The 14,732-nt window shown below is 39.4% G+C and overlaps 1 protein-coding gene and 1 non-coding gene across 17 annotated transcripts in view; one reads left to right on the forward strand and one right to left on the reverse strand.

Annotated features, from left to right (window-relative positions):
- MLLT10 (MLLT10 histone lysine methyltransferase DOT1L cofactor) overlaps nucleotides 1-14,732 on the reverse strand; it is a 228,829-nt gene that overhangs the window by 77,959 nt on the left and 136,138 nt on the right. The window lies entirely within an intron of this gene.
- Nucleotides 6,044-6,150, forward strand: LOC116269655. The gene has a single exon (XR_004177262.1). It is a non-coding gene; the product is annotated as a U6 spliceosomal RNA (small nuclear RNA).

A 14,732-nucleotide genomic window follows, 5' to 3' on the forward strand; every position in this document is an offset into this window, starting at 1 on the left:
CTGTAGAACAACTTTAAGTAGCCTAATTTACATGCTGCTAAACTACTCAAAAAGAATGGGGGGATCAAAACGAACAAAAAATCCCCACAAAACTGAAGAAATAATAGTAGGAAAAATTGTAAAATTGATGAGGAAAAAAAAACCTCACAGTTTAAGAACCTCAAGTAACCCCAAGAAAAATAAATATGAAGAAAAGTAAATGAACTCAGTTCATTATCAAATTGTTTATCATTAAAAACCAATGATAAAGAGGAAATGTTACAAGAAACCAGGCTTTTCTTTTCTTTTTTTTTTTTTAAGGATGTCTTACATGCCAAAAACAAAGATAAGAATGAAAGCAAAATTTTCCCTAAAAACATTCAATCTAGAAAACAGGTGAGTACTAAAAGAAAAAACTGTCAACTTAGAATTCCACGGGCAACTATTATAAAATATCTTTCTAAAACAAGTACAAAATAAAGGCTTTTTTGGATATAAAAGCTGAAAGAACTAATCACTAGCAGACCAACACTACAATAAATGCTAAAAGAACTATTTCAAGTAAATAATAAATGAAATGTGAATATACCAAAAAGAATGAAGAGCATTAGAAATATTAATTGCTAATGGTAAATGTAGTACAAAGAGATGAAGCAAGATGATGTGAAATTTCTCATCACACCACTCAAAACAGTGTGCAAATTATAATTTATTTATTTCTGGAATTTTCAATTCAATATTTTTCACACCTCAGTTGACTGAAGGTAATTGAAACTGTGAAAAGGGATAAGGAGTAACAGACAAATATAGTAAAAATGATAAATAATAAAGAATTGTTCATAACTTTTTTTTTTGAGACGAGTCTCGCTCTGTTGCCAGGCTGCAGTGCAGGGCTGCGATCTTGGCTCACTGCAACCTCCACCTCCTGGGTTCAAACGATTCTCCTGCCTCAGCCTTCCCAGTAGCTGAGACTACAGGCGCCTACCACCATGCCCAGCTAATTTTTGTATTTTTAGTAGAGACAGGGTTTCACCATGCTGGGCAGGATGGTCTTGATCTCTTGATCTCGTGATCCACCCGCTTCGGCCTCCCAAAGTGCTTGGGAGGACAGGCATGAGCCACCGCGCCTGGCCTATTTTAAACTCTTTATAAGACAGCTGATATAGAGCAAAAGGAGTAACAATAAATTGTGAGTTTTGTAACATATGTTAAAACAACAAAAAAAAAAAGTGATAAAAATAGCACGAAACCAAAAGGGTAGAAGTATATAGCTACAAGGTTCTTACACTATATGTAAACTAGTATAATTCTGCTTGAAGGTAAACTCTGATGGACTAATGATGCTATACTGTAGTCTCTAAAACAATGCAATGGAACAAAAAATTATTGCAAATCAGGCAAAACTGAATCACAAAAAAGGTTCAATCAAACATACAGCAGAGAAAGAGAAAGAGAGAGAGAGAAGGAAAGAGAAATGATGGGCAAAAAGAAAAGGATTAGCAAATGTTAGATTAAAATACAACTACCCAGAGGCCAGGTGCGGTGGCTCACACTGTAATCCCAGAACTTTTGGAGGCCAAGGCAGGCAGATCAACCAAGGTCAGGAATTCGAGACCAGCCTGGCCAACATGGTAAAACCCCATCTCTACCAAAAAATACAAAACTTAGCCACATGTGGTGGTATGCACCTGTAGTCTCAGCTAATCAGGAGACTGCGGTGGGAGAATTGCTTGAACCCAGGAGGCAGAGGTTGCCATGAGTTGAGATCAAGCCACTGCACTCCAGCCTGGGAGACAGAGCAAGACCCTGTCTCAATAATAATAATAACAACAACAACAACAACAAAACAACAGTATTATAGTAAAATACAACCACTCAGAGAATCGTATTATATGTAAATTCTCTAAACATCCCAATTAAAAAGCAAAGATTGCAACAATGAATGAATAAACTCAAAACATGACTATACGCTGCTTTAAAGAAACCTATTTTAGGCCGGGCGCGGTGGCTCAAGCCTGTAATCCCAGCACTTTGGGAGGCCGAGATGGGCGGATCACGAGGTCAGGAGATCGAGACCATCCTGGCTAACACAGTGAAACCCCGTCTCTACTAAGAAATACAAAAAATAGCCGGGTGAGGTGGCGGGCGCCTGTAGTCCCAGCTACTCGGGAGGCTGAGGCCGGAGAATGGCGTGAACCCGGGAGGCGGAGCTTGCAGTGAGCTGAGATCCGGCCACTGCACTCCAGCCTGGGCGACAAAGCGAGACTCCGTCTCAAAAAAAAAAAAAAAAGAAACCTATTTTAGCTCAGTGCAGTGGCTCACACCTGTAATCCCAACTACTGGGGAGGCTGAGGCAGGAGAATCCCTTAAACCCGGGAGGCAGAGGTTGCGGTGAGCCAAAATCATGCCATTGCACTCCAGCCTGGGCAACAAGAATGAAACCCCCTCAAAACAAGCAAGCAAACAAACAAACAAAAAAGAAGCCTATTTTAAGTTAATTTAACTTTAGGCCAGGCGTGGTGGCTTGCGCCTGGAATCCCAGCACTTTAGAAGGCCGAGACAGGTGGATCACTTGAGGCCAGAAGTTCAGGACTAGCCTGGCCAACATGGTGAAACCTCATCTCTACTAAGAATACAAAAGTTAGCCAGGCGTGGTGGTACACACCTGCAATCCCAGCTACTTGGAAGTCTGAGGCAGGAGAATCACTTGAACCTGGGAGGCAGAGGTTGCAGTGAGCTGAGATCATGCTACTGCACTCCAGCCTGGGTGACAGAGTGAGACTCTATCTCAAAAAAAAAAAGAAAAAAAAAGAAAAAAAAAGAAAAAAGAAAGAAAAAAGAAATCTATTTTAAATATAAAGGCACAAAGAAAGTATAAGCATGGGAAAAGAAACATCAAGCTAAAGCTAATCAAAAGAAAGCTAAATTCACTATATTAATATCAGCCAGTAGATTTCACAATAAAGAATATTAACAAAATACAGTGGCGTACTCATCAAGAAGATACAAAAATCCTAATTGTTTCTGCACCTGCTCACAATAATTGACAGAACAAACAGGCAAAAAACAAGTAAAGATATAGACAACTTAATATAAATCAACTTGACCTAATGGACATTTACAGAAAAACTCCACACAACTACAAATGAATACACATTCATTCTTTTAAAAAACACACAGAGCCAGGCGCAATGGCTCACGCCTGTAATCCCAGCACTTTGGGAGGTTGAGGGGGTGGATCATGAGGTCAAGAGATCGAGACCATCCTGACCAACACAGTGAAACCCTGTCTCTACTAAAAATACAAAAATTAGCTGAGTGAGTCCCAGCTACTCAGGAGGCTGAGACAGGAGAATCACTTGAACCCGGGAGGCGGAGGGTGCAGTGAGCTGAGATCGCGCCACTGCACTCCAGCCTGGGGACAGAGGGAGACTCCATCTCCCAAAAAAAAAGCCACGCAGAATATTTAACAAGATAATCCATGTTCTGCATCAATAAACTTAAAAGGAATGATATAATATAAAAATATTAAATTAGAAATCAGTAACAAAGTGAATATCTAAATATTTCTAAACTAAATAACACACTTTTAAGTAACTCATAGGTCAAAGAAGAAAAGGAAAACCACAAAGCATTTTTTTAAACTAAATAAAAATGAAAACACGACATATCAAAATTCATAAAGCCCTACTTAAGAGGGAAGTTTATATCGTTAAATGCCAATACTAGGAATTCTGGTTACTCGTTGAGCATATGAGGAGGAAAGAGAAGTCTTTGCTCTACCCTAAAACAAATACAAAGCTCAACAAACTGAAAATCACCAACTCTTACATTAGTGAATGGAGAGGTCATAGGGCAAACTGCTAAACAAAAAAGTGGGGCTCATACCTGTAATTCCAGCACTTTGGGGGGCGGAGGCAGGCAGATCACAAGGTCAGGAGATCGAGACCATCCTGGCCAATAAGGTGAAACCCCATCTCTACTAAAAATACAAAAAAATTAGCCAGGCGTGGTGGAAGGCGCCTATAGTCCCAGATACTCGGGAGGCTAAGGCAGCAAAATGGTGTGAACCTGGGAGGTGGAGCTTGCAGTGAGCTGAGATCATGCCACTGCACTCTAGCCTGGGTGACAGAGCGAGATTCCGTCTCAAAAAAATTAGCTGGGTGTGGTGGCACATGCCTGTAATCCCAGCTACTTGGAAAGCTGAGGCAGGAGAATCACTTGAACCCGGGAAGCGGAGGTTGCAGTGAGTCGAGATCACGCCATTGCTCTACAGCCTGCGCAAGAAGAGTGAAACTCAGTCTCAAAAAAAAAAAAAAACATGGCACATTGGCACATGTATACCTATGTAACAAACCTGCACATTGTGCACATGTACCCTAGAACTTAAAGTATAATTAAGAAAACAAAACAAAAAAAACCAGAAAGACAAATCAATGCACAGAGAGACTTACAACTTACCTAAGCAAACCCAGCAGCTGAAACCTCTGCAGGAACCAGTACCAGGGAAAGAAAACCTAAACTATTTTAACTGATAAACTGATAGAGGCACAGTGTGGACAAGGCTGAAAAAGAAAACCTCCAAGGGGACCCAGTCTTGGAGGACTCTCACACTTTTGTGAATTTTACCTCTAGGACCTCTAGCAGGCCCGCAGAGTGAATACCGGAGAAAGAGTCCCCCAGAGATCCCTCCAATAAAGGGGGAAAAGGAACCATTTTGAAATAACCAGAGCTTTGTTTTTCCTAACAAGGCCTGCTTTCAGGAGAAACTATTTAACGAGATTCTAACCTGTGGAGGTTTTTGTCAGAACCTAACTAACCTAGGGAAGGGAAATGTACAACTTCAGGCAACTCTAACCATCATCCTGTTCCACTTGCAGAAGAAAAAAATAACTTAGAAGCCCCTATGCAGTTCACATTCCAGGGGAGGTTCACCTAAAGACTGAAAATTATAGAAGTATATGGATGCCTCTTGTTCCCTGCAATTTACTAGTGTGTTACTAAAGGTCTATTTATAGTGTAGTTCCTTTTGCCAGGACATAATGTTCAACATGAAACAACAACACAAAAGGCAAAAAATGCAGTTTAAACAAAGTGAAAAACCATCAGAAACTAAGTCAGCCATGGCAGGAATGTTGGAATTATGAGACCAAGAATTTTTAAAATCTATGACTAATACGATAAGGAATTTAATGGAAAAGGCAGACAACATGCAAGAACATATGCATAATGAAAGCAAATCAGAAATGCCAGAGAGATCAAAAACAAACAGAAATGAAGAATGTCTTTCAGGGAATCATCAGCAGAGTGGGACACAACTCAAGAAAAAAAATCTCTAAGCTTGAGGATATGACAATAAAAACTTCCAAAATTGAAACGGAAAGAGAGAAAAAGACTGGAAAACAAAAGCAAACAAAATATTCATGAATGCTGGGATGTATACAAAAGGCATAACATAGTTAAAACGGGAATACAAGGAGGAGAAGAAAGGAGAAGCAATATTTGAAATCATAACATCCAGAAACTTCCCCTCGAACAAATGTCAGTAGCCAAACCAGCTATCAAAGAAACTTAGAGGACGCCAAGCAAGATAAATGCGAAAAAGGAGGGGGAAAGGGAAGTACACCTCCACGCTCAAAGATTAAAATCCATGAAGGAAGCCAGAGGAAAACACGTTACCCACACAGGCACAAGTATAAGAATTATATCTGAATTTGCCTCAGAAAACATGCAATCAAGGAGAGAGTGAAATAAAACACTTAAAAGTGTGATGACAGGGTGGAAAAAAAAAAAAAGACAAGAAAATGCAATCATATAAAATACTCAATAAAAACCACAAAAGCTGTGAATGACAAAAACAGTAACAAAAATGTAAAAATGAAAATTAGTAATAAATATGGTAGATATTAACCCAATTATATCAATAGTCACCTTAAATGGCAATGGTCTAAATACTCCAATTAAAAAATAAAGATTGTCACAGATCCAAAACCAAGTAGCAACTATATGTTGTCTAGAGGACACCTACTTTAAATATAAAGACACGTAGAGTTTAAAGGAAACAGTGCTCGCTTCGGCAGCACATATACAAAAATTAGAATGATACAGAGAAGATTAGTATGGCCCTTGTGCAAGGGTGACACGCAAATTCGTGAAGTGTTCCATATAAAAATAAATAAAAAGGAAATGGAGAAAGATATACTATGCTAATGCTGATTTTTAAAAAGCAGAAATACTGTATTAATTATGAACAGAACAGACTCAAGAGCAAAGAAAGTGATCAGGTCTAAAGAGAGTAATTACGTAAGATAAAGGTGTTGATACTTCAAAAAGACATAACAATCCTTAATGTGTATGTGACAAAAGCGGTCAAAATACATGAAGCAAAAACTGATAGAAATTGATATCACAGCCAGAAATTAACAGATACACTAGTGAGAAAATCAGTTAAGGACACAGTTGAGCTGAACAGTACTATCAATCAACTGTATATAATTGACATCTGTAGACTACTTCATCCAACAACAGCAAATGACACATTCTTCTATTCTCCAGCTTACATGGAACATTAACCAAGATGGACCACATTCTAGACCATAAAACACACCTTAACAAATTTTAAAGAACAGAAATCACACAGTGCCTTGCTTTCTCAGACCACAATGAAATTAAACCAGAAATCAATACCAGAAAGGTGGCCATAAATCCAAAAATACATGGAGATTAAACAAGACACTTCTAAATAACATATAAGTAAAAGAAGAAATATAAAGAGAAATTTAAAAATATTTGGAACTAAATGAAAATAAAACATAAAAATTTGTGAGATGCTGGGAAAGCAGCATTTAAAGAGGAATTTATCGCACTGAATGTATGTATTAGAAAAGAAGAAAGATAGAACAATCATCTTTTTTTTTGAGACACAGTTTTGCTCTTGTCACCCAAGCTAGAGTGCAATGACGCTATCTTGGCTCACAGCAACCTCCACCTCCTGGATTCAAGTGATTCCCTGCCTCAGCCTCCTGAGTAGCTGGGATTACAGGCGTCTGCCACCACACCCAGCTAATTTTTGTATTTTTAGTAGCTACGGGGCTTCACACCATGTTGGCCAGGCTGGTCTCAAACTCCTGACCTCGGGATCCACCACACCAGGTTGTGTGTGTGTGTGTGTGTGTGTGTGTGTGTGTGTGTGTGTGTGTGTCTGAGATGGAGTCTTGCTCTGTAACCCAGGCTAGAGTGCAGTGGTGAGGTCTCGGGTCACTGCAACCTCCGCCTCTCGGGTTCAAGTGCTTCTCCTGCCTCAGCCTCCCAAGTAGCTGGGACTATGGGCCTGCACCACCATGCCCGGCTAATTTTTGTATTTTTAGTAGAGAAAGGATTTCTCCATGTTGGCCAGACTGGTCTAGAACTCCTGATCTCAAGTGATCCGCCTGCCTCAGCCTCCTAAAGTGCTCGGAGACAGGCGTGAGCCACTGCGCCTGTCCTTAATCTTCAGAATAGAAAAAGAAGAGCCAATTAAGCCCAATGTAAGCAAAGAAATAAAAATTAAAGTGGCCAGGCGTGGTGGCTCATGCCTATAATCCCAGCACTTTGGGGGCTCAAGCGGGGGCAAATGGCTTAAGCCCAGGAGTTCAACACCAGCCTAGGCAACATGCGAAACTTATCTCTACAAAAAATTACAAGAAAAGATTAGATGGGCATGGTGGTGTGCACCTCTAGTCTCAGTGAATCAGGAGGCTGAGGTGGGAGGATGCTTGAGCCTGGGAGGTCAAGGCTGCAATGAGCCACTGCACTCCAGCCTGGGCAACAGAGCAAGACTGTCTCGAAAAAAGTTTAGGCAAGGTGGCAGAATACAAAATAAATAGAAATTTCAACAGGATTTTTATACACTAGCAAGGAACAATCAGCACTGTGGTAACCTCCAAAGAAATTAATAGGTGGTTTGTTCAAACCTATTGGGGTCTAACATGGATGGGCTGAAGAAGAGAAACAAAAAGAGCAAGAATAAGGCCAAGCATTGTGGTTCACCTATAATCCCAGCACTTTGGGAGGTCAAGGAGGGTGGATCACCTGAGCTCAGGAGTTCGAGACCAGTCTGGCCAACATGGTTAAACCTCATCTCGACTAAAAATACAAAAATCAGCCAGGTGTGGTGGTCGGCGCCTATTAATTCCAGCTACTTGGGAGGGTGAGGCAGGAGAATCCCTTGAACCCGGGAGGCAGAGCCTGCAGTGAGCTGGGATCACACCACTACACTCCAACCTTGCCAACAAAGCAAGACTCCGTCTCAAAAAAAAAAGCGCAAGAGTAAGAAGAGCAAAGTAGCCCAGTGAAGAGCACCAACTTTCCTGCTTTTACCAACGAACCACTGAATCGCTATTTTTCCTTTAGTTTTTACGTGTTGCCTCAAATCCAGGTTTCTGTTTCTCCACAGTAACTTTTTTTATGGTCATTCTGGAGAGAAGAAGGGTGGCAATGTTCACATGTTAGTTGTGATAAGAAGCCAGTTTCTTTTAGATTTGGCTAACCGGTCTAGGCTTCATGACTATATACTCCTGAATTATAGTTTAAAAGCTTATAAAAGAAAACACAAAATAATTCATAAACTAAATTTCATAAAGAACGTCTGCTCTTCAAAAGATTAAAAGAATGAAAATATAAGCCACAGAGTGAGATAAATATCTACAAATGTGTATCTGATAAAGGACCTGCATCCAGAATACATAGTCTTACAAAAGTCAGTAATAAGAAAACAAGCCAATAAAAAAAGGCAGGTGGTGGGGAGATCTTAAAAAACACTTCACTAAAAATAAACAAATAATAAATATGAAGATATTGACTAAGCGCAGTGGCTCATGCCTGTAATCCCAGCACTTTGGGAGGCCGAGGTGGGAGGATCACAAGGTCCAGAGATTGAGACCATCCTGGCTAACACAGCAAAACCCCGTCTCTACTAAAAAAATACCAAAAAATTAGCCGGGTGTGGTGGCGGGCACCTGTAGTCCCAGTTACTTGGGAGGCTGAGGCAGGAGAACGGCATGAACCTGGGAAGCAGAGGTTGCCGTGAGCCAAGATCACACCACTGTACTTCAGCCTGGGTGACAGAGCGAGACTCTGTCACACATACAAAAAAAGCATATATACCTACCATGGTGAGTCACACCTACCATGTGGCCCAACCATTCCACTCCTTGGTATTCATGCAAGAGAAATAAAAACATGTATCTTGTAAGATTTATACAATATTCATAGCAGCTTTATTTGTAACAGCCCAAAACTGAAAACAACCCGAATGTCCATCAATTGTTGCATGGATAAGCAAATTAATAGTATATCCATACACAGAATTGTAGTTAGCCAAAAATTGAACTATTAAAACATACAACAAGAACAAATCTTAAAATAATTATGCTGAAAGAAGCCAGACAGAAAAAGCATACATACTATATTTTTCCATTGTTTAACATTACAGAAAATTCAAACTAATTTAAAGTGACAAAAAGCAGATCAGTAGTTACCTGGGGAGGGATGTGACGACAGGGAGGAGATTAAAAGAAGTCACAAGGAAACTCTTGTCTGTGATTGTGGTTATAGTTTCACTAATGTGTACATATGTCAAAATGTTACCAATGTTTCTATTTTAAATATGTGCAACATTTCATGTATATTTATGATACATTAGACTTTTGAATACCTTATGGCCCTAAGATTGTGCGTGTGTGTATTTCCTTCAAAATTAAATTTATTTTTTAAAAAAGTTTAACTTTCAAATATAATTGTATTGTAAAATACAAGAAAAGAACAAAGAGATAAAGTGACTTAATAAACAAATATTAAATCTCCACTTGGATTTCATTATAACTTTAAAGTTCTAAAGATTTCTTTAAAAGATGATCCTTAAAGAAACATTAAAATTTTTAAATTACACAAAAATTAACTTATTTTACCAAAAATTTTCTTCTGAAAGTCTTAAAAAATCAGTACAAAATTTAACAGCTAATTGAAAAAATTTACTTAAAATTAGGTTCTCCTTTATCCTCTTTTAAAAATGTTGCAAAGAGAAAGAGACAAAAACCTGATCATATATCTCTGGTACACGAAAAACTTCCTTAAAACAAACAAAAACTGTACTTTAAAAGCTAAATTACCTCAAAATTCAAACAACTAAAAATTGTGAGCTATTTATAATGATGCTCAGAAATAACGACGTCTTCTAATAATAATGAAAGGTAATGTGTGTGTTAAAGATTGCTTTTAACAAGGTGTGATGTTCAATTTTGTCAATTTAAAAGGAGAACTGTGGCTTATAAGCATCTACAAATTTCTTTACCAAAATAACATTGACAGCAAGCAAATCTCTATTTGGTCAAGAACGAAGACTTTCTCCCTTTTTTTTTTGAGACAGAGTCTCACTCTGTCGCCTGGTCTGGAGTGCAGTGGTGCCATCTTGGCTCACTGCAACCTCGGCCTCCTGGGTTTAAGCAATTCTCCTGCCTCAGCCTCCCGAGTAGCTGGGATTATAAGCACGTGTCACCATGCCCAGCTAATTTCTTGTATTTTTAGTAGAGACAGGGTTTTATCACGCTGACCAGGCTGGTCTCAAACTCCTGGCCTCAAGTGGTCCACCCACCTCGGCCTCTCAAAGTGCTGGAATTATAGGCGTGAGCTACCCCACCTGGCATCTCCTCTTTTTTTCCTTGGCACTATCCTCTTCTACCATGGGAAGAAGGAAACCAGTCTGAAGTGCTTAGAAATACTATAAATTGGGGAAATCAGGGGAGTAACCACACTTCCCTAAAAACATAAGCTGTCTCTACTTGTTTTGTCATATTAAAGGACTCCCTACATCAAGTTCCTGCAGACACGGAAGCCTATGTGTTCCATCTAATTATCTTTTACCTAAGAACTGAAATCCCCCAATCATAGAAACAAAGAGCTATGGTTTCTGGAAAAGACACTTACACTTTTACTCCCTTTGATAACAACCTTAGTGAACAATGCTTATGTATCACCAGTGGTCCACTACCATCGTTGCCAAAGATTTGTGTGAAAATATTATACTAGCAAATTACAGTTGCAATATTTAAAAGGTGATAGTGATAACACATTAATATAACATAATATTGAAGTAGATATTTGTTGCTAATTTCTAGTTTTAAAACATTTATAGTACAAAAAGGTTAAAGGTTAGTCACAGAAAAAGTGCACTAAAAAATATAAGGCAGTATAATCTAAGTTAATAAAGAAATAAATGAAACGGAATTTTTTACTAAGGCAAAACAGATGGTAAACTAAGGTTAAAAATGTGCAAACACTATATGATACAGACATTTAAAAATTACAGTAGCGAATTAAAGTTCCCTTGACTTTCAATTTACGTGTGCTCTACCACCATCAACCATGGAGTCTACACATTGTGTAGATGTATCAAAATATTACATGTACCTCCAAAATATGTACAACTACCATATATCAATAATTTTTAAAAATCCATACAGTCTAGAAGGAGCCCTAAAGATCTGGGTAAAACAGCCTTTCTTTCTCTGAGCTATCCCTATCTTTCCATCAAGAGAAGAGAAGAGTGTGGTGAACCAACAGTAAAATGACACCCTTCCCCCAAAAGGAACCTATGACTGAAGTCTTCTACCAGCCATCAGGATCAAGAAGGAGCCCATACTACCTCTCTACCCAACCTCTTCAAACACTCAAGGCCTCATCTTATTTGCCTGAAGTCTACTAGGGTCAATCTGATAATGACTTTCTCCCTGTTTTTATGTCAGTCATCAGGACTCCAGGTCCATCCTCACCTGCCTCATCCCCACACAGTTGTGAACCTCCCCTACTACGTCCACACCTGCCGCCCCTCCCCTTCAACAGCTGAAAGCCTTCCACTGTGCTCTGAGAACAAGGTGCAATGTACCCCATCCTTTTCTCTGAACATCTCTTCTGATTCTTGTTTCAACAAAAACGTAGATCGACCTTGAAACCCACTGTTTAATCTGTAGCTATCTCATGTTACTTTGCTACCACAGCTCTTGTATCACTGGGTATGGAAATGAGGTAAGTTTCCTCATTCCTCAGTGTTAATTCTATAACTCTCTAAAACCTTCCAGCAAAAAATTCTCATGTCACTAGACATTAGCAACCATTAGGTTTCATCATTAGGGTAGGATATAGCAAACTACAGGCCCTCTAGTCATCCGCCTGTTTTTGTATAGCTCAACAGCTAAGAATGATTTTAACACATTTAAATAGCTTTTTTAAAAAAATCAAAAGAAGACTATTTCATGACATATGAAAATTATATGAAATTTAAGTTCCAGTGTCCATAAAGTTTTGCTGGAACACTGCCACATTCGCTTGTTTACAAAGTGTCTATGGCTACTCTGTTCTACAGCAGCAAAGGTCTGAGCACTAAAAAGAGCCCGTATGGCCTACAAAACCTAAAATATTTAGTATTCAGCCCCTGACTGAAAAAGTTTGCCAACCACTGCCTTAGGACCTACATTACTGTCAGTCTTCAACACTACTATTATTTTACTTCTTAGAGAATTCAATATACATCTAGACAATCTTTTATAACCTCCAGTCTCTCTGTTCCTTGACAGCCTCTCTTCCAATGATCTTCTCTTCTGCCCCACATGAGCCCCTCATGACCTGATCACATCCTAGATTCTGATACGATTACATAATCTCAAACCCTCAATAATTTCCATTTTATACATCATACTCTTAAATACCACTTCATATTTCTAATTCACTCTTTACTACTTCAACAATCTTTGGGGTCTTACTGAGTTGCCCAGGCTGGTCTCAAACTCAATCAATCCTCCTGCCTCAGCCTCCCAAAGTACTGAGATTACAGGCATGAGCCACTGTGTGCAGCCTTCAACAATCCTTTAATTTCACAGAAAACATTAACCAGTATATACTACCCCTCATCTATTGTCCTCATTTCCCTACCCATTGGGTTTAAATATAATGATCCATCATTATAACCCCCATGGCATTTACCCTCACTCATTCGCTATATTAGATGGTAAAATAACAACCTGACCAAATCCTACTTTGTGCCCACATCCATAGAGATGGACAAGAACAGAGAAAAACAAAAAGCTGTGTAAATCTGCCTCACTTTTAAGTCTTGACCATGAACCTCAGGTGGAATATTGTGACTACCCAGAAATCATAGTAAACATCGTCGCAATTTTCTTTTACATTATTATAGTTAACTATCTCATGCCTTTTTTTCTTCGCTCAAATCTAATACTACTCAAATCATCACAACTAAAAGCATTGCTTTTTACTGAAAAAACTCTGGATTTATCAAAAGATATTTTCCCCCAAAATCCCATCCCTTCTCATATTCTAGGGGACATCACTGTAGCAATATTCCTGTCTATCATTTCATTACTCCTCCTCTCTATTGAATCATTCCTATTAGTGTACCTAACATCCTATTATTTATGTTATTTTAAAAATACCCTTCATTATCTCCACTTCCCTATTCTTCTGCTCCTCTTCATAGCAAAGCTCCTCATTTATACACACTGTCTGACTTTTCTATCCCATTCTCTCTATAAAGCACTCCAATCAGGCTTGTGCCTCAATCAGTACTTTAAAACTGTTAAAGGTCAGTAATGACCTCCAAATGACTAAATCAAAGGGCTAGTCCTTAATGTATGACACAGTTCACTTATCCCCACCTTTCTTTAACTTGGCTTCCAGCACACCACATCCTCTTAGTTTTCTTCCAAACTCTGGCCTCTTCTCAGTCTCCTTTGTTGGTTGTACCTCCTCTTCCAGACCTTTCGACACAGGAGGTCCTGGGCCTCCTAAGGCCTATTCTCTTTTCTACCTGCACTCACTTCTCCCTTAGTGGTATCATTCAGTCTTGTGACTTTAAATAACTCCATATGCATACAATTCCCACATTTAATATTCAAAGTTGAGACCTCTTTTCTGAATACCAGACTAGGTAGGTATTCAGCTGGCTAGTCAGTATATCTACTTAGACGTCTAATATTAATAGATATATCTCGGCCGGGCGCGGTGGCTCAAGCCTGTAATCCCAGCACTTTGGGAGGCCGAGGCGGGCGGATCACGAGGTCAGGAGATCGAGACCATCCTGGCTAATAGGGTGAAACCCCGTCTCTACTAAAAAAAAAAAAAAAATACAAAAAACTAGCCGGGCGAGGTGGTGGACGCCTGTAGTCCCAGCTACTCGGGAGGCTGAGGCAGGAGAATGGCGTAAACCCGGGAGGCGGAGCTTGCAGTGAGCTGAGATCTGGCCACTGCACTCCAGCCTGGGCGACAGAGCGAGACTCCGTCTCAAAAAAAAAAAAAATACATATATATATATATTTTTTTTTGAAAAAAATATTATTAGTTCAAAAGCTAGTATTACTGTAACTTTGGTTTGCAATTTCACACTTCATTTTCTATATAATTTAAGAAAATAATGCATTTAAAGTATTCATGATAAAAGCATTCAACAAACTAGGAATATAAGAACATCAACTCAGCTGGGTGGGGTGGCTGGTGCCTGTAATTCCAGCACTTTAGGAGACCTAGGCAGACAGATCACCTGAGGTCAGGAGTTCGAGACCAGCCTTGCCAACGGTGAAACCCCGTCTCTACTAAAAAGTACAAAAAACTAGCCGGGCGAGGTGGTGAGCGCCTGTAGTCCCAGCTACTCGGGAGGCTGAGGCAGGAGAATGGCGTAAACCCGGGAGGCGGAGCTTGCAGTGAGC

This window comes from Papio anubis, chromosome 11, assembly GCF_008728515.1.
Source record: "Papio anubis isolate 15944 chromosome 11, Panubis1.0, whole genome shotgun sequence".
Classification (NCBI taxonomy): Eukaryota; Metazoa; Chordata; class Mammalia; order Primates; family Cercopithecidae; genus Papio; species Papio anubis.